At 40.8% G+C, this 22644-nt stretch overlaps 2 protein-coding genes across 3 annotated transcripts in view; one reads left to right on the plus strand and one right to left on the minus strand.

The window, feature by feature from the left end:
• The window catches only part of LOC126355491 (octopamine receptor Oamb-like), an 879391-nt gene that overhangs the window by 424851 nt on the left and 431896 nt on the right, over positions 1 to 22644 (minus strand). The gene's annotated exons all lie outside the window — the stretch shown is intronic.
• The window catches only part of LOC126353965 (protein yellow-like), a 158889-nt gene that overhangs the window by 69560 nt on the left and 66685 nt on the right, over positions 1 to 22644 (plus strand). For both annotated transcript variants that reach the window (XM_050003272.1, XM_050003271.1), the window contains one exon: positions 15472 to 15651. The gene's annotated coding sequence lies outside the window, so the exon portion shown is untranslated. The remainder of the gene's footprint in view (positions 1 to 15471; positions 15652 to 22644) is intronic.

A 22644-nucleotide genomic window follows, 5' to 3' on the forward strand; every position in this document is an offset into this window, starting at 1 on the left:
GTGAAGTTCAAGACATTAGTCAGGAATAATCAATACGCAAAGAAGTGGGATATGGAAATTCTAAGGAATGACTAGATACGTTTGAAGTTCTCTAACGCTATAGATACAGCAATAAGGAATAGCGCAGTAGGCAGCACATCTGTAAAAAGGGCCATCACAGAAGTTGGGAAGGAAAACATATTTACAAAGAAGGTAGCTGCGAAGGAACCATGGGTAACAGAAGAAGTACTTCAGTTGATTGATGAAAGGAGGAAGTACAAACATGTTCCGGGAAAATCAGGAATACAGAAATACAAGTCGCTGAGGAATGAAATGAGTAGGAAGTGTAGGGAAGCTAAGACGAAATGGCTGCAGGAAAAATGTGAAGACATCGAAAAAGATATGATTGTCAGAAGGACAGACTCAGCATACAGGATGGTCAAATCAACCTTTGGTGACATTAAATGTAACGGTGGTAACATTAAAAGTGCAACGGGAATTCCACTGTTAAATGCAGAGGAGGGAGCAGATAGGTGGAAAGAATACATTGAAAGCCTCTATGAGGGTGAAGATTTGTCTGATGTGATAGAAGAAGAAACAGGAGTCGAGTTAGAAGAGATAGGGGATCCAGTATTAGAATCGGAATTTAAAAGAGCTTTGGAGGACTTACGGTCAAATAAGGTAGAAGGGATAGATAACATTCCATCAGAATTTCTAATATCATTAGGCGATGTGGCAACAAAACGACTATTCACGTTGGTGTGTAGAATATATGAGTCTGGCGACATACCATCTGACTTTCGGAAAAGCATGATCCACACAATTCCGAAGACGGCAAGAGCTGACAAGTGCGAGAATTATCGCACAATCAGCTTAACAGCTCATGCAAGAATAATATACAGAAGAATGGAAAAAAACTGAGAATACGCTAGGTGACGATCAGTTTGGCTTTACGAAAGGTAAAGGCACGAGAGAGGCAATTCTGACGTTACGGCTAATAATGGAAGCAACGCTAAAGAAAAATCAAGACACGTTCATAGGATTTGTCGACCTGGAAAAAGCGTTCGACAATATAAAATGGTGCAAGCTGTTCGAGATTCTGAAAAAAGTAGGGGTAAGCTGTAGGGAGAGACGGGTCTTATACAATATGTACAACCAAGAAGGAATAATAAGAGTGGACGATCAAGAACGAAGTGCTCGTATTAAGAAGGGTGTAAGACAAGGCTGTGGCCTTTCGCCCTTACTCTTCAATCTGTACATCGAGGAAGCAATGATGGAAATAAAAGAAAGGTTCAGGAGTGGAATTAAAATACAAGGTGAAAGGATATCAATGATACGATTCGCTGATGATATGGCTATCCTGAGTGAAAGTGAAGAAGAATTAAATGATCTGCTGAACGCAATGAACAGTCTCATGAGTACACAGTATGGTCTGAGAGTAAATCGGAGAAAGACGAAGGTAATGAGGAGTAGTAGAAATGAGAACAGCGAGAAACAACATCAGGATTGATGGTCACGAAGTCAATGAAGTTAAGGAATTCTGCTACCTAGGCAGTAAAATAACCAATGACGGACGGAGCAAGGAGGACATCAAAAGCAGACTCGCTATGGCAAAAAAGGCATTTCTGGCCAAGAGAAGTCTACTAATATCAAATACCGGCCTTAATTTGAGGAAGAAATTTCTGAGGATGTACGTCTGGAGTACAGCATTGTATGGTAGTGAAACATGGACTGTGGGAAAACCGGAACATAAGAGAATCGAAGCATTTGAGATGTGGTGCTATAGACGAATGTTGAAAATTAGGTGGACTGATAAGGTAAGGAAGGAGAAGGTTCTACGCAGAGTCGGAGAGGAAAGGAATATGTGGAAAAAACTGTTTAGGATAAGGGACAGGATGATAGGACATCTGCTAAGACATGAGGGAATGACTTCCATGGTACTAGAGGGAGCTGTAGAGGGCAAAAAGTGTAGAGGAAGACAGAGAATGGAATACATCCATCAAATAATTGAGGACGTAGGTTGCAAGTGCTACTCTGAGATGAAGAGGTTAGCACAGGAAAGGAATTCGTGGCGGGCCACATCAAACCAGTCAGTTGATTGATGACTATAAAAATAATCTTATTAGTTATCGAGTCTAGATAAGGCTAGATAAGGCACAAAGCTTTGTTTGGTTAACAATGGCTTTACGTTCTGGGTTTGCATCCGATCCAGAACGAAGACGTCGGTCATGTCATTTAAAGTACAACATTGTGTACAAGTAACTGCTGATGAGTAATGTGAACAATGATATTACTTGTGATTCGCTGTTAATGTTGGGATTTCCGTAGAGTGCTTGCTGCAGTTAATCACGTTTTATTTTAACTGCTTAGTATTACATAAAGTTGATGTGAAAACACTCCCCATTGAACGACGTTCAGCATGTGTTGGTTAAACCATTTAGACAGCAATGAACTTGTTTCCAATTGCTATACAACTTTATAAATCCATATCCATATATATACCAATTACCATACAACTTTATAAATACATATACTGTCTCAAATATTTCATTGTGCCTAAGGATTATTGAACGATTTATGTGACAAAATAATTGTACCATAACGTTTGGAATGTCACTCATTGTAATGAAGTTTAGTTTACAAACGTTAAGGCCTGTCTGATCTCTTCTGTACTATAATAGTGTTACTTTACATCTGGATGGATTGTCATAAAGACCGGTGTTCTCTAGTAGTCTCTAGTGGTACCCATTGCGTATCTTACAACGACTGTACTGTGGAGGGTTGTGACAATGTACAACACAGATGTGCTATGTTGGTTGCATACATTCAGGTGCAGCCTACACGTTGGAATTCAGGTGTGACCCATATTTTTTGCTGTCGAGTGTATCTTGACTTTTCTTTCTTATTGCTTCCATTATCAACCGCATTGTCAGAATTGGCTCTCTGGTGCTTGACCTTCCCTAAAAACAAACTGACCGTCATCTAACATAGCCTCAATTTTCTTTTCCATTCCTCAGTATATTATTCTCGTAAGTAACTTTATGTATGAGCTGTTAAGCTGATTATGTGATAACTCTCGCACTTGTCTGGTCTTGCAGTCTTCAGAACTGTGTGGATCATATTTTTCTGACAGTCAGATGGTATATCAACAGACTCATTCAATTTACTCACCAATATGACTCAACGGTTTGTTGCCACTTCCTCCGAAGATTTTAGATATTTTGATGAAATGTTATCTATACCTTCTGCCTTATCTGGTCTTCAGTCTTCCAAATCTCTTTTAAACTATGAGTCTAATACTGATCTATTCTCTCTTCTAAATCGACTTGTTTATTTTTCTTTCACATCAGATAAATTTTCCCCTTCATAGAGGGAATTTCAATGTAGTCTTTACGCTCATTCACTCTCTGCTCTGCAATAAACAGTGGAATTCCCATTGCACTCTTAATGTTACAGCCCTTACTTTTAATTTCAGTGAAGGTTGTTTTGACTTTTCTGTGTACTGAGTCAGTGCTTCAGACAATAATATCGTTTTCGATGTCTTCACATTTTTCATACTGTGATTTCGTCTTAGTTCCTCCGCACTTCCTCTTAACGTCATTCTTCAGCGGCTTGTATCTCTGTATTCCTGTGTTTCCCTCAACATTTTTGAACTTTCTCCTTTCATTGGTCAAGAAGTATTTCTGCTGTTACCCATGCTTTCTTCGCAGTTACATTCTTTGTACCTATGTTTCTCTGTATAACTTCTGTAATTGCCCTATTTTGGGCTGTCCATTCCCCTTCAACTGTAGTATCTACTGATCTATACCTTATTGCAACATCTATAGCCTTAGAGAATTACTATTCATCACTTCTACATTGTGATCTGAGTTTATGTCACCTCCTAGGTACGCCCTAGAATCCAGCACCCGCTGTAGGAAGCTCTGTCTGACCACAATACAATCTAACTACAATCTTCCCGTATCCCTAGTGTTTTCGAAATATACCTCTTTCTGTTGTGATTCTCGAACAAAGTATTCGCTATTACGTGGTGAAGTTTATGACTGAACACAATTAGTCTTTGTCCTGTCTCCTACTATCAAGCTCATACTCTCACATAGGCCTTTCTTCTGTTCGTTCCCATATAATCGCTTTCCATTCCCCATTGACTATTAGATCTTCATCTCCAGTTAAGTACTGAATTATACGATGAATATCTTGATGTACATACTCTGCCTCTTCATCTTCCGCTTGTGACGTTGGCATATAGTCACAGGTATGGAAATGGTAAATGTAGGTGGATATAAGCTTTCATCACATGTTAGTAGAGACACTATGGAGAAAGGAGCAGTTACCGTATATGTTAAAATCAGTCACACAGTGAAAAATTTGGAAACAAAAAAATTTTGCGTACAGCAACACATAGAAGCATCTGCATTTGAGCTTAAAATAAATAAAATCACTTTCATAATTGTAGCTGTGTATAGGTCCCCACTAAGAAATTTTCAACTATTTTTTAAAAACTTGGATTCTTTGCTGTGCTACCTGTCAGCCAAAGGAAAGCAAATTATTGTTTGTGGGGATTTCAACGTAGATTTTCTGAAAGAGTCAGATAGAAAGCTTGAGCTTGAAGTATAACTTGGTTCTTTAAATTTGACATCAATTATTGTTTTTCCTACTCGGGTGGTACAGGAAAGCAGCACACTGATAGATAACAATTTCATAGACCAAAATAAAAACTTTTCCTTTTAAGAATGCTCTGTCTGGTTCTGTTAAAGATTTAACCCTTCAAAATTTTAGGAAAGCTTGCAACAGTTAGACTGGGATAAGGTGCACAGAGAACACGATGCTAATCTAAAATTTCACCTATTTCATTATACCTTTGTGAGTATATTTGAAAACAGTTTCCCTAAGAAAGCAGTGAAATAGAATAGTAAGAAACCATATAAAGAACCATGGCTTCTCTTCTAAACAGAAAAGTGAAATGTATCTTATAGCTAGGAGGAGTAATGATCCCGAAACAATGACACATTATAAAAACTACTGCACTGTATTACATCTACATCTACATCTACATGACTACTCTGCAATTCACATTTAAGTGCTTGGCAGAGGGTTCATCGAACCACAACCACACTATCTCTCTACTATTCCACTCCCGAACAGCGAGCGGGAAAGACGAACACCTAAACCTTTCTGTTCGAGCTCTGATTTCTCTTATTTTATTTTGATGATCATTCCTACCTATGTAGGTTGGGCTCAACAAAATATTTTCGCATTCGGAAGAGAAAGTTGGTGACTGAAATTTCGTAAAAAGGTCTCGCCGCGACGAAAAACGTCTATGCTGTAATGACTTCCATCCCAACTCGGGTATCATATCTGCCACACTCTCTCCCCTATAACGCGATAATACAAAACGAGCTGCCCTTCTTTGCACCCTCTCGATGTCCTCCGTCAATCCCACCTGGTAAGGATCCCACACCGCGCAGCAATATTCTAACAGATGACGAACGAGTGTAGTGTAAGCTGTCTCTTTAGTGGACTTGTTGCATCTTCTAAGTGTCCTGCCAATGAAACGCAACCTTTGGCTCGCCTTCCCGACAATATTATCTATGTGGTCCTTCCAACTGAAGTTGTTCGTAATTTTAACACCCAGGTACTTAGTTGAATTGACAGCCTTGAGAATTGTACTATTTATCGAGTAATCGAATTCCAACGGATTTCTTTTGGAACTCATGTGGATCATCTCACACTTTTCGTTATTTAGCGTCAAGAGGAGTTATTAAAAATTCCAGAAGTATATGTATTATGTCTGAGATTAGAACATAAAATTAAAACAATTGGGAATATTGTTAAAGGGAAAATGGGCAACTGAAGGCACAGGAAGACTGCGTTCCTACCAAACACAATGAAAAGTTTGTTAAGAAGAAGTTAGAAGTTGGAAACATTTTTAATAATAATTTTTAAGTGTTGTAGAGAAAATAGGCTCCAACTATTCACTAGAAAATGCAAGGCAGTTAATGGAAGAGGCGGTACATAAGCAATTTGATAAAATTGAAATTCAACCCACCTTTTCCACTGAAATTAGGAAAATAATAAATTCAGTCAAAAGTAAAAGCTCACATGGAACTGATGGCATTTACAACAGGGTACTAAAAGCTTATTCCCAACAAATAAGTAAGATTCTCAGCCACATATGTAGTAGCTCGCAGAAACAGGGAGTTTTTCCAGATAGACAGAAATATGCTATTGTCAAACCATTGCATAAGAAAGGGGATAGATCTTATGCTAACAACTACCACCTATCTCACTTCTGACAGCATCATCTAAAAAATTTTAAAAGGTAATGTATTGAAGAGTATCATCACATATTTGTAAAATATACTTGGACTGATTAGGTATGGAATGAGGAGTTCTGTGCTGAATCAGAAAGGAAAGGGATGCGTAAAAAACGCTGACAAGAAGAAGGGACAGGATTACAGGACACGTGTTAAGATATAAGGGAATGATTTCCATGATAATGGAGGCAGCTGTAGATGTTAAAAACTGTGGAGGAAGACAGAGTCTGGAATATATGCATAAAATAAATTTTTGTTGCAAGTGCTATTCTGAGCTGAAAAGGTTTGCACGGGAGGGGCGTCAGTGACAGGCTGCATCAAACCAATCAAAAGACTTTTAAGACTAAAGAACCCCCTCCCCTCCCAAAAAAAACAAAACAAAAAAAGGATACTTAAAGAATCAACGTGCGAGAGTACTGTATTAAATCTCCTAGTAATTCACATACGCAACTTGGTAACTAACAGACCATAATTTTTCGAATCAATTAACGTCGAAGTGTGAATCAGTGATCATAAGGCTGGGGTGGGATCGAGGACTGGGTGTATTACAAGAAATGTTAAAAAATGACAGGGAAATATTTATAGTTAGCGAGCGTGACAAGGTATAGAATGCGAAATAGTAAAGTGGTCAGAATCAAATATTCAGATCTGGGGCGAAGAGCATATTAACATGTGCCTTAGATGAGTATGTGCCGAGCAGGCTTGTGAGGGACGGGAAGAATCCAGCGTGGTTCGATAACTGTGTCTGAAGGCTGCCGAGAAAGCTGAGTAAACTCAAGCTCCTCTCTACGCGAAGTGAAAGCTTTGTAAACAAAAACAACGAAGCTGAAATGAGCATGAGGATAGCGATTCGATAAGTATTCAGTGAATTATAAAATAAATTTTTGCCAAACTATCAGATCAAAAATCATAAGAAAGAGTAGTTTTATGTAACGTCAGTAAGCAGATACAAATCATCTGTTCAGTCAGTAATGGAGCTTACTGGCAACGAAGCAGAAGGTAACAGAAAGAAGACCGAAATACTACATTCGGTTGAAACTTCCTGGCAGATTAAAACTGTGTGCCGGACCGAGACTCGAACTTGGGACCTTTGCCTTTCGCGGGCAAGTGCTCTACCAACTGAGCTACGTAAGCACGACCCACACCCCGTCCTCAAAGCCTTACTTCCGCTAGTACCTCGCCTCTTACCTTCCAAACTTCAAAGAAGCTCTCCTGCGAACCTTGCAGAACTAGCACTCCTGAAAGAAAGGAGGCAGAGGATTGGTAGAGAACTTACCCGCGAAACGCAATGGTTCCGAGTTCGAGTCTCGGTCCAGCACACACTTTTAATCTGCTTGGAAGTTTCATATCAGCGCACACTCCGCTGCAGAGTGAAAATCTCATTCTGGAAACATCCCCCAGGCTGTGGCTAAGCCATGTCTCCGCAATATCCTTTCAATCAGGAGTGCTAGTTCTGCAAGGTTCGCAGGAGAGCTTCTGTAAAGTTTGGAACGTAGGAGGCGAAGTACTGGCGGAAGTAAAGCTGTGACGACGGGGCGTGAGTCGTGCTTGGAATAAAGAAAAGGAGCAGGTCATTGCCGTTATGAAGAAGGGTCGTCGAAAAGGAACGTATAATTATAGGCCCGTCCCACTGACGACGTTGTGTAGTTACCTGACGTGTCTTGTACTCACGCGTTGTTACGTTTTTGGACAATGAAAATCTACTCTTTGACGGTAAAGATGGATTCCATAAACAGTGGTCTTGCGAAACTCAGTTCGCTCTGATCGCTCATGAGATTCAGACCGTCGTAGGCACAGGCTCTTAGGTTGATGCTATGTTGAGTGACTTCCTAAATGCATTCGCTACAGTTTCTGACTGTCGTTTAGTGCACAAAAAACGAGCTTACCAGTCATCGGACCAGCTTCGTGACTGGATTCTAAACTTTCTTACAGATAGCATTCAACAGTTCATTTTCATCACGGAATAAATATACAATATTAAAGGCAGTTTCAGTTTACTCCAATGGAGTGTTATATACTACTGATATTAACACTGCAACCACACAGTGCGCCTTCCCCTCTGTTGTCCGTTACCCCAAAGAAAGCACCAAGTTTACTCTTTCCATTACTTTTAGAAAATATTTGACTTAGGTACAAATAGGATGGATAATGGAAACCAGGGAGGATACGAAAGACCTAAAATTAACCCTGGATGATTTGAATAACTATACAGAAAACTTACAGAAGCAGAAAAACATAGAAAAGAGGGTTAAACCACAGATAGACAAATGCCAAAGAATTAAAACTATATTTACAGATAAGGAAGGAAAAAATAGGTCAGAATGAATGAAAATATGCTAGATAATTGGAAAAGAAAACCTATTGGAGAATAATGGCCAGAAAATGATTGAATGAAGTTTCTATGAGGCCCTAAAGATAGAAGAAGAAGACAGGCAAGAATTTGTATTCTTATTTTATAGTTAAAAGTATATCATTAATATAAAGAAGAAACTAGAGGGTTTATTTATAGCCAAATTAAAGCACTAAAAGGAGAGAGAATATTTAGCCTAACAGTTTAAAACAAAACATTTACCTCCTCCTGGTGGAAATAAAAGAAAAATATATTTTAATTCTACAATTATTGACCTTTTCAGGTATTTGTGTCTTGCGATTTTTAATTTACACTTCATCTTCTTTACAGTCATGACTTATTCCCAGCAACTCTTCTGTGAGTGGGAAGGTGTAGTAACCGACTTACGTCAATTTTTCCACAAAAAACTTTTTTTTCCGACATCATATTCTCCGCTGCTGCCGATTCTGCTGCAAAATCATTATCTCCTCTTTTATCATAGAGAATGTTATCCTATTACAGAAGAGGGTAATTCGCTGAACTACATATAAAATGAACTGGTATCACTAACTGATTAGCCGTCTGGTATATGTCTTCGGCTGTCTTTATCTGGTATCATATCATGTCTTTGGGCCATCGTTTGCAGTTGTACAAGAAACAGTCCGAAGAACCAGTAACGTTAACCACAATGTAGGGTCGTCCTCAATGCAGTCGTAATAATACTCAGGAAAGACACACCAGTGCATGGAAGCGACTTGACAAACCCAACAGCTCACACAGCAGTGTATGTACAACACTATATTACTGCAGTTGCCCTCGCGTGGACGTTAGCGGAAACACGCGGTGACGTTGCTGTGAACGAGTATCAGATTGAAGCATATGTTCGTAGTTTTTGTTTTGCATGTTGGTATTCCTGTTGCCGTAGGTTTATTTATCGATTGTAATTTTTTACTTGTAGTGAATTATGCTACGTGATTTTAGATATTGTCATTTTGTTATTTGGAGATAGTGAGTGGAGCAGTGGACGCTAGAAAATGGAGTGTTTACGTGGAGAATTCGGAACATTTCCGACCTATACTTCTGTTTGCGTTCGATACAGGTTTGACAGCAGCGGTGGCAGCCAAAAACATTGTATTGGGAGAATGTCGTTGTACAGAGCACGACAAGAAATGGTTTTCTCGTTTTAAGTACGATCATTTTGACATTATTGACTCTCCACGTCCGGGAAGACCTTCGGGGTTTGATTAAGATCGTTTAAACGATTTAATCCACAATGATCCACGACACAGTACTCGAGAGATGCCAAATGCGATGAACTTTGATCATTCCATCATCGTGCGACACTTACCTAGCCCTAAATTAGTTCGCCCTCGACCCCACAGTCTGGCTCCAGAGGTAATGATATGGTGGACTACGTTGAAGCTTCTGTGAGAGTATTTGCGAACGTTGTTACTGTCTGTAGAGAGCTTGTAATGACATAAGACGGTACCGAAACGCAGGAAGACCAGCAGCGGAACTACGATTGCTATGGGACCTGATAGTTGACCCAAAACGTAGATAAATGTAACATGATGTAACTTGTCGTGGTACACTAGATGGACGCCACCCCGACCGGCGTCCCACAGTTCGTAACGGAAATACACGTTTGCGAGAGGCGCCGCCCTCTGCTGCCGCGAAGCAGCAGCCTCCAGTCGCAGTCTTCGACCGTGTTCAGTCTCAGTCACCCTTCGATAGTTCGCTCGTGGGTTAGGAGTGGATCCCTCACACTGCACGATGTTCTTGTCATAGCTGCACTTCATTGCTATATGTTCGCTTGTAAAGTTTCTCCGTAACGCATAGAGAAAGCTGCAAGTGAAGTAAAACTTCTGTTTACTGTATTTACGTGTTCAATACTAATATCTGCACCTGTCCAGCTTCCCCACGATGACAGCTGCTGCTCTACTCTGTAGCCCACCTGTCCTTACCGTTGAGTATGAAATACTACACAGTACCTGTCACGCATAAATACTGCCAACAGCAACTTACAAAAAATTCGAGGGTGTGCTAAAAAGTAAAGTATCTCAACTTGTTATGTGAACAGCCTTAAAGCGTTTTTTTAAACAAAAGCGAACTTTATTAACATTCTTCGTGTCTGGACACTTATTTCTCAACATAGGCATCCTGGCAAAGATACAATCACTGAAGAATGTTCGACTTCGTTAACCGGCAGCCACAACCTCGCCTCTATTTAGACAGTTTCATCACTATAAAAGTAAAGTCTTCGAAGATGTTTTTTAAGTAGGGGAAACAGATGGATATCTGACGGAGCAAATTCGAACAGTATGAAGGATGATCGATGGCACTGAACCCATGGAGTCGATCTGTTGTATATGTCGCAGTGCTCGTGTGTGGTCTGCCATTGTCATGTTGAAGAAGAATGTGCTCCATGTCTGGACGAACAGTGTCGAATCCTAAACTCGATTACAGCAGCTGTTTCTCACTCACCGACATAGTTACATTACACACCCACATGTTAAACGCTACAATTCAGATCGCTCTAACGGCAGAACGCTGCGGACATGCGAAAATGAGGAGAAGTGATGTAGAATGTTAATAATTTTTCTTTTATTTAGAAAGTTTTAAGAGTTGTAACATAAAAGTTACGGAGGCACTACTTTTCATTAAGCCGTCGTATTTAGGAGTAACGATCTGTAACGACTTAAAGTTAAAAGATCATATAAAGCCCTTATCTCAATAGTTCGTACACCTACAGTTTTGTTCCTTCCGAGATAATGAGGCTTAAACGTAACTGAGTGGTGACAATAGAAAGAAAAGGTAATCCCTTTCAGCAAGCGATGGAGTGTAATATTCCAGGTACTCAAGTCAGAGAATTGCCATCACTCAATTTTGCTGAAGCCTCAATATGTTGAAATGAGCAAAACTGGTGGTGTAGCATTATTGAAATAAGACCATAAAATTAAAAAAGTAGTAAAATTTGATACCAGACAGACATTCGTAAGAAGAAGATTCATTGGAAGCTGAAATTCATCCGCTACGGAAGTGACTTACAAATCACTCGTCCGACCGATTTCTGAATATTATTCATCAGTCTGGAGTCCTTATCAAGCGCGATTAATACAAGAAATGGAGAAAATTCAACCGTGAGCTGAGGGTTTCACTAGCGAATCGTTAACTGAGCGGTAGTTATGGAGAATTCGCAGATAAGATTAGATTAGTTTAGATTAGATTCAATTTTCGTTCCATAGACCCAAAAAATGAAACATGTCAGAAACTACAACATAAAAAGATAAAACAATTGAATATAGCACTTACTACCCTGATCATTTGCCAGGAAGGTGTCGAAATAGGTGATTACAATGCGATAAACTGGAACAGCTAATATTTACAGTATTAACACGCTGTCAGAATGAAACATTCTTATGCACTTTTAATAAATTTATCATACACAAAATACCTAATCTTGACTGTTGTGACAAGTGCCGTCTACGCTGAAATTTTAAAGACATTTTTACTTAGGCTTGCTTAACACTCTCTTTTAAGATATTTATCTATATAGTACAAGGAGCTCGCTATCAAAAAGTCTTTCGAACTCTGTCTGTACTGTACCCAGTTTTTAATGGTGGCTGGCAATTTAGTGAAAATGTGTATTCCTTAACACTGGACCCCTTTTAGGATCACGATAAGTGATTTTAGATCTTCATGTGGATTTCTCTTATTCCTAGTATTGATACTAAGTATTGAGCTATTGGATGGCAACAGAGATGTATTACTTTAACGAATTTAATTAAGTACTAAATATATTGAGAAGCAGTGGTTAGGGTACAAAGTTACTTGAAGAGGTTTCTACATGATGTTCTTGAATTTACACCACTAATGATTCTTATCACACGCTTTTGCACCCTAAATGCCAGTTGGAGACTGTAAAAGAGAGGCATTTTGCATCACAAAAATGAATGTTTGCTCTTGAAATTTCGAGAGTGTATATTCCAAGAACTACTTCTCGCGGAATAGCCACGACGGGAAAAACATAGAAATAAATTATCACGCCTAGCACGGTACCGATGCTAATTCTTCCAATGCGCTATTCGTGAGTGCAACTGGAAACAGTGCAGAAACAGTGATACATGATGCACCCACCGACATATACAGAAATGTGCCTTTCAGAGCAGAGGCGTAGACGATGGAGCTGTTAGAGAGGTCGATAATCAAACACGGCATGTATACTGACACCTAACTTAATTACAAAGACACTGAACTAAGGGTTTTTAACTAAAAATGTGTTTCGCAGAGCAGCAAACAAGATTTTTGTAATATATATATATACATATATATATCGTGTAGGTCACGGTTATTCACAACATAGCTCTTGCAAAAAAATATATATCAGGAAAGTGCAGTACTAGATGTCTCTTTGCCAACTTAATAACACGATACACTGAATCTTTAACAAAAGAATACAAATATTTTCCTTGTGTTTTCAGAGGACATCAGCAGCCGCAATCGCCTGTTCGCGACATTGCCACTGGTGAAGAGTGGTGTCCCAGCTTCGCTCAGCACCGTGCCATAAGCCGCGCCCTCTAACTTTTCATTCAAACCTTACCGAGGTGTAGACAGACACCGCACTAAAGACGACACCACCACTGACTGCACTAAACAGCTCGTGTCCATCGCCCCGATTACGGAGAGTAAATGGCCGTCTCCGATCAAATGAGGAATGTTCCCCTTTGTACGCGTCATAAGAACTTACGCGCATTCTCTGCAAAATGACTTCGTTATCCACAGGTAAGTCCATTATTTTGGGAGTTTACTTGTAAAGAAGCACACTGAAATGAATGACCTCCACTATGCCAACCAACATGGATTCCAAAAACATTCACTCGGAACTTACAACCACTTTTCCCACCTTGCTTCTTGAAAGCTATAGATCAACGGGATCGAGATCATGCAACACTTCTTGACAATCGAAAAATAATCGCTCTTTACCACACATACAATTATTAACGAATTTTTTATCATATGGCGCATGAAACAAAATTTCTTGCTATATTGAGGATTTCTTCGGAGGGAGAACGCAGGATGTTGCAACGGATGCAAAGTCATCCAGAGATGCAGAAGCAACTTCAGGCGTACCGCAGGAAAGGGTGTTTAGGTCTATAATTTCCATGTTACATATTAGCGGCGTGTTAGACCATTTTAATAATAACCTCAGATTTTTGCAGATGATTGAGTTATCTGTAATGAAGTACCGTGACTGTTTAGTCAGACCTGATTATTGACTCAATATTGCGCAAAGGCAGGCAGCTAGCTTTAAAAGTTCAGGAATATAATATACCAGATTTCAAAAACCGCAGAAAAATGTATTTTTAAGATAGAATACCAGTGAATCACAATTTGAAACACTCAGTACAAGCATTGGGGTGAAAAAAATCATGAGATATTTTGAAATATCGTGTGACATCCATTTGCTTTGGGTAATGCAGCAGTTCGATACGGCATGGACTCAAGCAGTCGTTGGGAGTGCCCTGAACAAATATTGAGCCATGCTGTCTCTACAACCGCGACAGCGTTGCAGGTGCAGGATTTGTCCACTTACCGACCTCTTGATTATGTCCCATTAATGTTCGATGGAAATCATATCGTGTGATCTTGGTGGCCCAATTATTATCCCGAACTGCCAAGAACGTTTTTCAGCTCCAACAAATGACACGGTGAATTGTCTCCATGAAAATTCCATCGTATTTTTCTGTAAGTGGTTTCCAAGTATCCGAACATGACCACTTCCAATCAATGGTCGGTTCATTTGGACCAGAGTACCTAGTTCATTTCATTTAAGCACAGTCCACATCATTATGGAGCCACCACCAGCTTGCATAGTGCCTTGTTGTTAACTTGGATGCATGGCTTCGTGGGGTCTGCGCCACACCCGAACACTACCACCAGCTCTTACAACTAGAATCGGGCCTCACGGTTTTGCAGTAGTCTAGAGTCCAACCGGCATGGTCACGAGTCCAGGAAAGGTACGTCAGGCGATATTGTGGTGTTAAAGAAGGTGATCACGTCGGTCGTCTGCTGCCAGATCCCGTTAACACGTAATTTTTCCGCACTCTCCTAAGGGATAAGTTCGTCCTACGTAACACGTTGATTTCTGCGGTATTTCAAGCTGTTTGTTAGCACTGACAACAGTACGCAAAAGGTGCTGCTCTCGGTCGTAAAGCGAAAACCGTCAGCCACTGCGTTGACCATGGTGAGAGGTAATGTCTGAAATGTGGTATTCTCCGCACGCTCCAGACGCTGTGGATCTCGGATCATTCAATTCCCAAACGATTTCCGAAATGGAATGTGCCATGCGTCAGGCTCCAACTACGTATCCGCTTTCAGAGTCCATTAATTCCCATCGTGTGGCCATAATCAGGCAGGAAAACTCTTCACATGAATAATATGAGTACAAATGACAGCTCCGCCAGTGCGCACAGTGTATTTGCACCTTATTTACGCGATACGAGAGCCATCTGCGTATGTTCACATCTCTATACCGTGACTTGCGTCACATCGGTGTGTGCTACAACCTGTTACGTATCAGTAAGATAATTATTGCTGACACAATTAAGGATTTAACTTACACCGGGCGAAAACAAATCCATCTTGGTTTTTCCCATTCTTCAATAATTCGAGGGATTTAAATGGTGCTCCAGCAACGAAGAGATATGATTTCAAACTTTGAACCCATTTGACCAGTTTTTCACAATTGTCCGCTGAGCCTGTCGAACGAGAGCACTCAAATATTATTTTGAGCTTTTGTACCATGACATCAAAGAGAAGATTATTCTCTCCTCCTATTTCTTTCAGATGTCCTGGACGGACGATGACGCACTTTACGCTCTCGACACCGGTGTGCTGGACATCACGACCAGCCCGAAACACGTGTGTCCGCCGAAGATCGTCACCTTCGACCTCCGCACTGAGGAGATCGCAAACATTACAGTAATTGACAATGCGGCTTGCAACTCATTGTACGTCACGTTATAGGTGAGTCTTTGGCCGTAAATGTAATGTTCGTGTATGTCTGTAATACTTATGAGTGCACAAAATAATGTACCTCTAACGAGTTGTGGCTATGGTCAGTGAAAGTCAAGAGCTATGGATAATTTCACTAACAAAGTGACAAAAAATTCAAACACTATGGAACACAAGGGTGAAGAGAGTAAGGTAGAAAGTTTGTTTACAGTAGGGGGAAAGAAATAAAGATAGGATACAAAAAGTAAAGCTACAAAACGTGAATGAGGAAATAATGCAGGTAAGATTGCAACAAATGCGTGAAAAATGATTCAGGTGGAAAATAAAGATACTGCTGAACAACCAAAACTGTTGGACGGGTTTATGGAAATATGAGTCTAAGAAAGGAGGTCAATTAACGATCAATGATGAAGTGTTTTTTTCTTGTGATCAAATGTGTTGTTGGTAGCGGTTGCGCCTTGTACTCAGTCACGTACACATAATGCATATACAAAAGTTGTGCTAAGAAACTATGTTTCGGAACTACTCTAGATTCACAGGAAAAGAAATGATCTCACAGGAGCTGTGTTTGTAAACGCCATAGCCCGCGGCACAGATTGCATTGTGGTGGGTGCAGCGAAAATAGAACCACACTGCAAAAATATTCATCTCAAGATATGCCGAGATGCCTTGAAGCCAATAGAACTTACGGGTGAAGATCTCATTTCATCTTCATTTCCGAATGGGCTTAGGCTACACTTTATCCTCTGACTATTATGTTGCTAGTAGCAGAATTTCACAAGAAAAGGTTTATTCGAACATTTCACTATCGAGAAACCTAATGTGCCTCTCAAAATACTGATGATAGTGAAATTGTTTTATGTTCAGGTGAAGGCGTATGATGTACCGCCTGGAGAGATGCCAAATATGTTAACGTAATTTCAACACTAAACTTACTCCTCGTACGACAGATCTGACTCAAAGAAAAACGGGCCTCAGTTCTGGATTTTAGAGTTTTTTCAGTTTTTATGCTAAACTATAAAGCTCTATTTTATTCATTCGATCTGCATGGTATTATAAACTGCATTAGTTGTTGCATTGGACTAGCATTAACCTATGGGTACATGCCGCACCTACTAGCCATGCATTATGTTTTATTTATAAATGAATCATTTGATGAATGATTTCATTTTGATATGCTCTGCCACATATTTCTGCTATTTCCAGTACGTTTTAGCCCTTCCTGTAAACTGGCAAACCATGGTTATACACTGACGGAACAAATCGCAAGTTTTGCGACATGTACGAAAGTTGGTGGGCGTGTTTCTACATCTGAAAGGCGATGTCCATTCACATTCCACACCAGTTGCATAAGAGCGGCGCTAGTAGCCAGACTATGAGGATTCAAATCTGGTTTGGTTTAAATATCCTGAGCAACAGTCTGAACGTTAGTTACCTTTGAGGCTGTACATGGTGAGTTGATATGAGTGAAGAATACCCTTAGGGCGACAAAGACCATTATCAAAATCTCACTGCGTTTGAACGAGATCGTGTAATAGTGCTACGATAAGCTGGAGCCGGCCGGAGTGGCCGTGCGGTTCTAGGCGCTACAGTCTGGAGCCGAGCGACCGCTACGGTGGCAGGTTCGAATCCTGCCTCGGGCATGGATGTGTGTGATGTCCTTAGGTTAGTTAGGTTTAAGTAGTTCTAAGTTGTAGGCGAATGATGACCACAGGATTTGAGTCCCATAGTGCTCAGAGTCATTTGGACCATTTGATAAGCTGGATGTTCCTCCTACGATACTACAGAAAGACTTGGCAGGAATGTAGTTGCTGTACATAAGTGGTGGCAGCAGCGGTCACTAAAATATACGGCCACAAGAAGACCCAGCTGTTGACGGCCAGGCGGTACTACTGAGAGGGAGGACCATTGTGTTAAGGATATGGTTCTCTCGCTCGATACTGTAACTGCGTCAGCAGTTGGTTGTAGTGACACAACGAACAACAAACTGTAATAAACTGGTTCCTTATAGTCAGACGTCCTGTAGCGTGCACTCCACTGTACCCAAACCACCGCCATTTGAGATCTTAGTGATGTAAAATGAGAGCCCATTGGAGGGCAGGGCGGAAGTCTGCTGTGTTTTCTGATGAAAGCTGGTCCTGCCTTGGTGCCAATGATAGCCGTCTGTTGGATACAAGCAGGCCAATTGCGGACCTTCAACCAATCTGTCTCCTTGCTAGACACATTGCACTTACATCTGGAGTTATGGTCCGAGATGCGATTTATGACACCAAGAGCACTCTCAAGGTTACCCTACGCACACTAACTACGAATTTGTACGTGAATGCGGTGATCCAACCTGTTGCGCTGCCATTTTTGAACAGCATTCCAGAAGGTTTCTCCAACAGGATAGTGCTCACCCACACATCACTCTGGTAACCCAAAATATTCTACAGAATGTCGACATGTTGCCTTGTCCTGCTAGATCGGGAGATCTGTCTTCAATCGAGTACATATAGAACATATCGCACGACAATTCTAGCGTCATCCACAACCAGTTATAACTGTCCCAATGCAGTAAACATGAAACTCCATCCGACAAGGTGACATCCGGTGCCAGTAGAACACAATGATCCATCCACTTTTGTTTGCCTACATTCAACACCGGTTAATGATGTAACAGCATTTCACATCTTAATTGGCTTATTCTCACTTAAATTAAGCTGTCATCTTGCAGTGTTAAACATGTAAATATGTTATCTAGATAAATGTATTCCCGAAATTTCATTACTCTACACTGATAAATTTTTCGTATTGCGATTTTTTTCGTTCAGTGTATTTATGAATTCCGCTCATATTTGTTGTTAGGTGCTTTGAATTGTGTGTAAGTAGGCTGTTTAGGTTCTTATATGGGTAACGCCGCCGCCACGTAGCGCTCTGTATGAAAATCACTGGCTGTGCTGTGTGCAGTCTGTGGCTGGTTTGCATTGTTGTCTGCCATTGTAGTGTTGGGCAGTGGCAGCTGGATGTGAACAGCGTCTAGCATTGCGCAGTTGGAGGTGAGCCGCCAGCAGTGGTGGATGTGGGGAGAGAAATGGTGGAGTTTTGAAATTTGTAAGACTGGATGTCATGAACTGCTATATATATATTATGACTTTTCATGATATTAAGGTAAATACATTGTTTGTTCTCTATTAAAATCTTTCATTTGCTAACTATCCCTATCAGTAGTTTGTGCCTTCCGTAGTTTGAATCTTTTATTTAGCTGGCAGTAGTGGCGCTCGCTATATTGCAGTAGTTCGAGTATTCAAGATTTTTGTGAGGTAAGCGATTTGTGAAACGTATAGGTTAATGTTAGTCAAGGCCATTTTTTTGTAGGGATTATTAAAAGTAAGATTGCGTGGCGCTAAAAAATTTTGTGTGTCAGTTTAAGCACAGTTATGTATAATTTTTCTAAGGGGACGTTTCATATGGCGACCCTGCCAGGATACGAACCTGGAATCTTCTGATATGCTGCATAGGTAGAGAAAGTGTTTGCGCATCAATCGTCGACACAGTGTAACCGAGGTACAATAAGCGGAACCAGCCCTCATTCGCCGAGGCAGAAGGAAAACCGCCTTAAAAACCATCCACAGGCTGGCCTTCATACCAGACGTCGACGCAAATCCGACGGGCGGACTCGTGCCGGGGACCGGCACGCCTTCCCGCCCGGAAAGCAATGAGTTAGACTGCATGGCTAACCGGACGGGCCAATTAGGTACTTTACTGCTATAAATAATTTCAACCATCAAGCTATTCTTCAGTAAGGAAGGTCACAAAATAACTATGTTCTAAGATAACGCACCACACTTTCTTTTACTTCTACGCAAAAGAGTGTTTTTATCAAAATCAAAAAGGTCTCCATAAATAATGTTGTAAGGGATCAGAAAAACAAAATACACAAAAATGTCGTAATACGGACACTTGTTCCCTTTACTTGTTAAATGAAACTAATGGAAAATTTGTGAACATTGTTTCTACACTGAATAGTGAAAGAAGCTGGTACACCTGTTTAATATCATGTAGAGCCCACGTGAGCACGTGGTAGTGCCGCAGCACGACGTGGCATGGACTCGACTAATGTCTGAAGTAGTGCTGCTAGGAACTGACACCATGAATCCTGCAGGGCTGTCCATAAATCCGTAAAAATACGAAGGGGTAGAGATCTCTTTTGAACAGCATGTAGCAAAGCAACGCAGTTATGTACAGGATTGTTCATGTCTGAGGAGTTTGGTGGCCAGCGGAAGTGTTTAAGCTCAGAAGAGTGTTCATGGAGCCACTCCGCAGCAATTCTGGAGGTCTGTGGTCTCGCATTGTCCTGCTGGAATTGCCCAAGTCCGTCGGAATGCACAATGGACATGAATGGTTGCAGATGATCAGACAGCATGCTTACCTACGTATCTCCTGTCAAAGTCGTATCTAGTAGTATCAGGGGTGCCATATCACTCCAACTATACACTTCCCCCACCATTACAGAGTCTCCACCAGCGTGAAAAGTCTGCTGCTGAAATGCAGGGTCCATGGATTCATGAGGTTGTCTCCATACACTTACACGTCCATCCGCTCGATACAATTTGAAATAAGACTCGTCCGACCAAGCAACATCTTCCAGTCATCAACAGTCCAATGTCGGTGTTGACGTGCCCAGGCGAAGCGTAAAGCTTTGTGTCGTGCACTCATAAAGGGTACAAGAGTGGGCCTTCAGCTCCGATACCCATATTGATTACTTTTCTTTGAATGGTTAGCACGCTGACACTTGTTGAGGTCCCAGCACTGAAATCTGCAGCTATTTGTGGAATTACCATGAAATGACAACCTTTAGCTGCTTACAGGCATTGACATACGTCAACGTGGACGCATGAAAATGTGTGCCCTGACCGGGACTCGAGCCCTGGATCTCCTGCTTACATGGCAGACGCTCTGAGCCACCGAGGACCCAGAGGATAGTGCGACAGCAGGGAATTATCTCTGGCACGCCTCCCGCGAAATCCACATTCTCAACGTATTGTCGCGCACTACATTCGTAGTGCCCCCCGCCCATTATACTCATTACTCGCGGCACGTTGCCGATTCCCGTAAGAGTTCGGGCACTGTTCGTGCATTCGCACAGAAGAAGAAGATGGTCAAGTGGCCGGTAAGCCGTAACTATATATATACTAAGACGGTATCTGGTCTTTCGGACATCTCCGAAAGAACAGGTACCATCTTAGTATATAATTTATGGAATGGCTGCAGTTTCGTCACGCTGAAACATTCTCTTCAGTCGTCGTAGATCCAGTTCTTGGAACAGCTTTTTCTAGCTTCAGCGATGCTGGAGATTTGATGTATTACCAGATTCCTGATATTCACGATACACGTGTGAAATGGTCGTACGGGAAAATCTCTTCTTAGCTACCTCGGACATGCTCTGTCCCATCGCTGGTGGGCAGACTATAACACCACCCAATCAAATCAGTTAGATGCAGCTTAAAAACTCTCAGGTTGGAAGAGGTTGATGGGAAAATTAAGTAAACTGTTTATTACTTCAAATGCAATCGTCGTAACTGTGAATACATTTATCTTACTGTCAGAAAAGCTACTCATTGCCTTCATGGAAAAATGTTTGCGGCGGACTATGGAACAATGATTGAACTCAGGCGTGCACCTCTTGATCTGAAGCAACTCGACGACCACATATGTCTTCCTCTAGGGCTCCAAAAGCATGGATCGCGATTGTATGGGGAACAGAAGGAAATTTTAGCAGCGTACTCCAAACAGCAGTGGCAACACATTTTTCGCCTACTCTGAGAAGCCCTTTCAGATACTCCGTACGGTTCTGAACTCTCTCCAAGTTACTTTCAAATTTGTATAGTCCTGAACAAGGATTCGAGGCCGGAGATTTGCTTTGGACGTAGAGGTGCACGACTGGGTATAATTATGCTTCTCTAGGCAGCAGCGAACACTTTTCTATGAAGCCACTGGCCAGCTCGTCTCAAAGTGGGATAAACGTATTCACAGCTAAGGTGATTACTTTTTAAATGATAAACAGTTTACCAACTTCCTTCCATTTGTCTCAGTTTAATTTGACTGCCCTTTATAGGAACAAGAAGATGTGCTGTTTTCATAAAAATAATAGTTAAATGACTTAATCAACATATATTTAAATGACGTAGGTGTTCTAAGAGAACGAAAATAGAACTAAAAGGTTATGACGAAAACGAGAATCTATCCAACTATTACCAGTCTCGAGCACTTCGATATTTTTTATTTGTCTTCAGCGGTTTGTGGTGAAGCTAGTACAACATGCAACTTTGTCTAAAAAGTTGATTCCGACAAGTATCAAACTGACACCTCCCTTTCTTGAATACAAACGAGCACTCTAGCACAGAGTCAGATTATCAAAAAATCTACTTCTATTTAACTTATTAAAAATTGTAGGAAAACTTCAAAGTCGATTTATTCGAGAATTTTTGAGAGTTACATCGAACTGCCTCGACTTATTTGTATATGAGTTCTGGATTTCACGCGCATGCATAAAAAAACAGAAATCCGACTGTGGTCTCCTTGAAAATAATTTTTTTTTTATATTGCAGTTCCTCTAGCACATAACCAAGGGCTGATGATACGCGATTCACAGTGAATCACTTTCTAAACAGTGTTCTTTAAAACCGATTCAGTTGTGCTCGGTTTTCTGTGTCGACAGGTTTGTTATTCACTAAAGGGACTCAGAAATAACGAGGAAAAGCAAATATTTTGCTGATTGTTTTAGTAAAACTGCAAGTATTCAAGTATCTGTGTGCAGTAAAATAGCTTCGAAACAGCTATGAGATGCTGCAGATACACTGACATTATTTTCTTCAGCAGTATACGCGGTTTCTCCCTCTTTAGATTATTAGATCATGTGTAAAAAAATGCTGTCACAATTACCGTTAAACGGAGAGAACTTCAGTCTGTAGGTCTAGACTTGTGTGAGTCGAAATATAAACTTTATTTGCCAGATAAGCAACC

Source organism: Schistocerca gregaria, chromosome 3 (genome assembly GCF_023897955.1).
Source record: "Schistocerca gregaria isolate iqSchGreg1 chromosome 3, iqSchGreg1.2, whole genome shotgun sequence".
Lineage (NCBI taxonomy): Eukaryota > Metazoa > Arthropoda > Insecta > Orthoptera > Acrididae > Schistocerca > Schistocerca gregaria.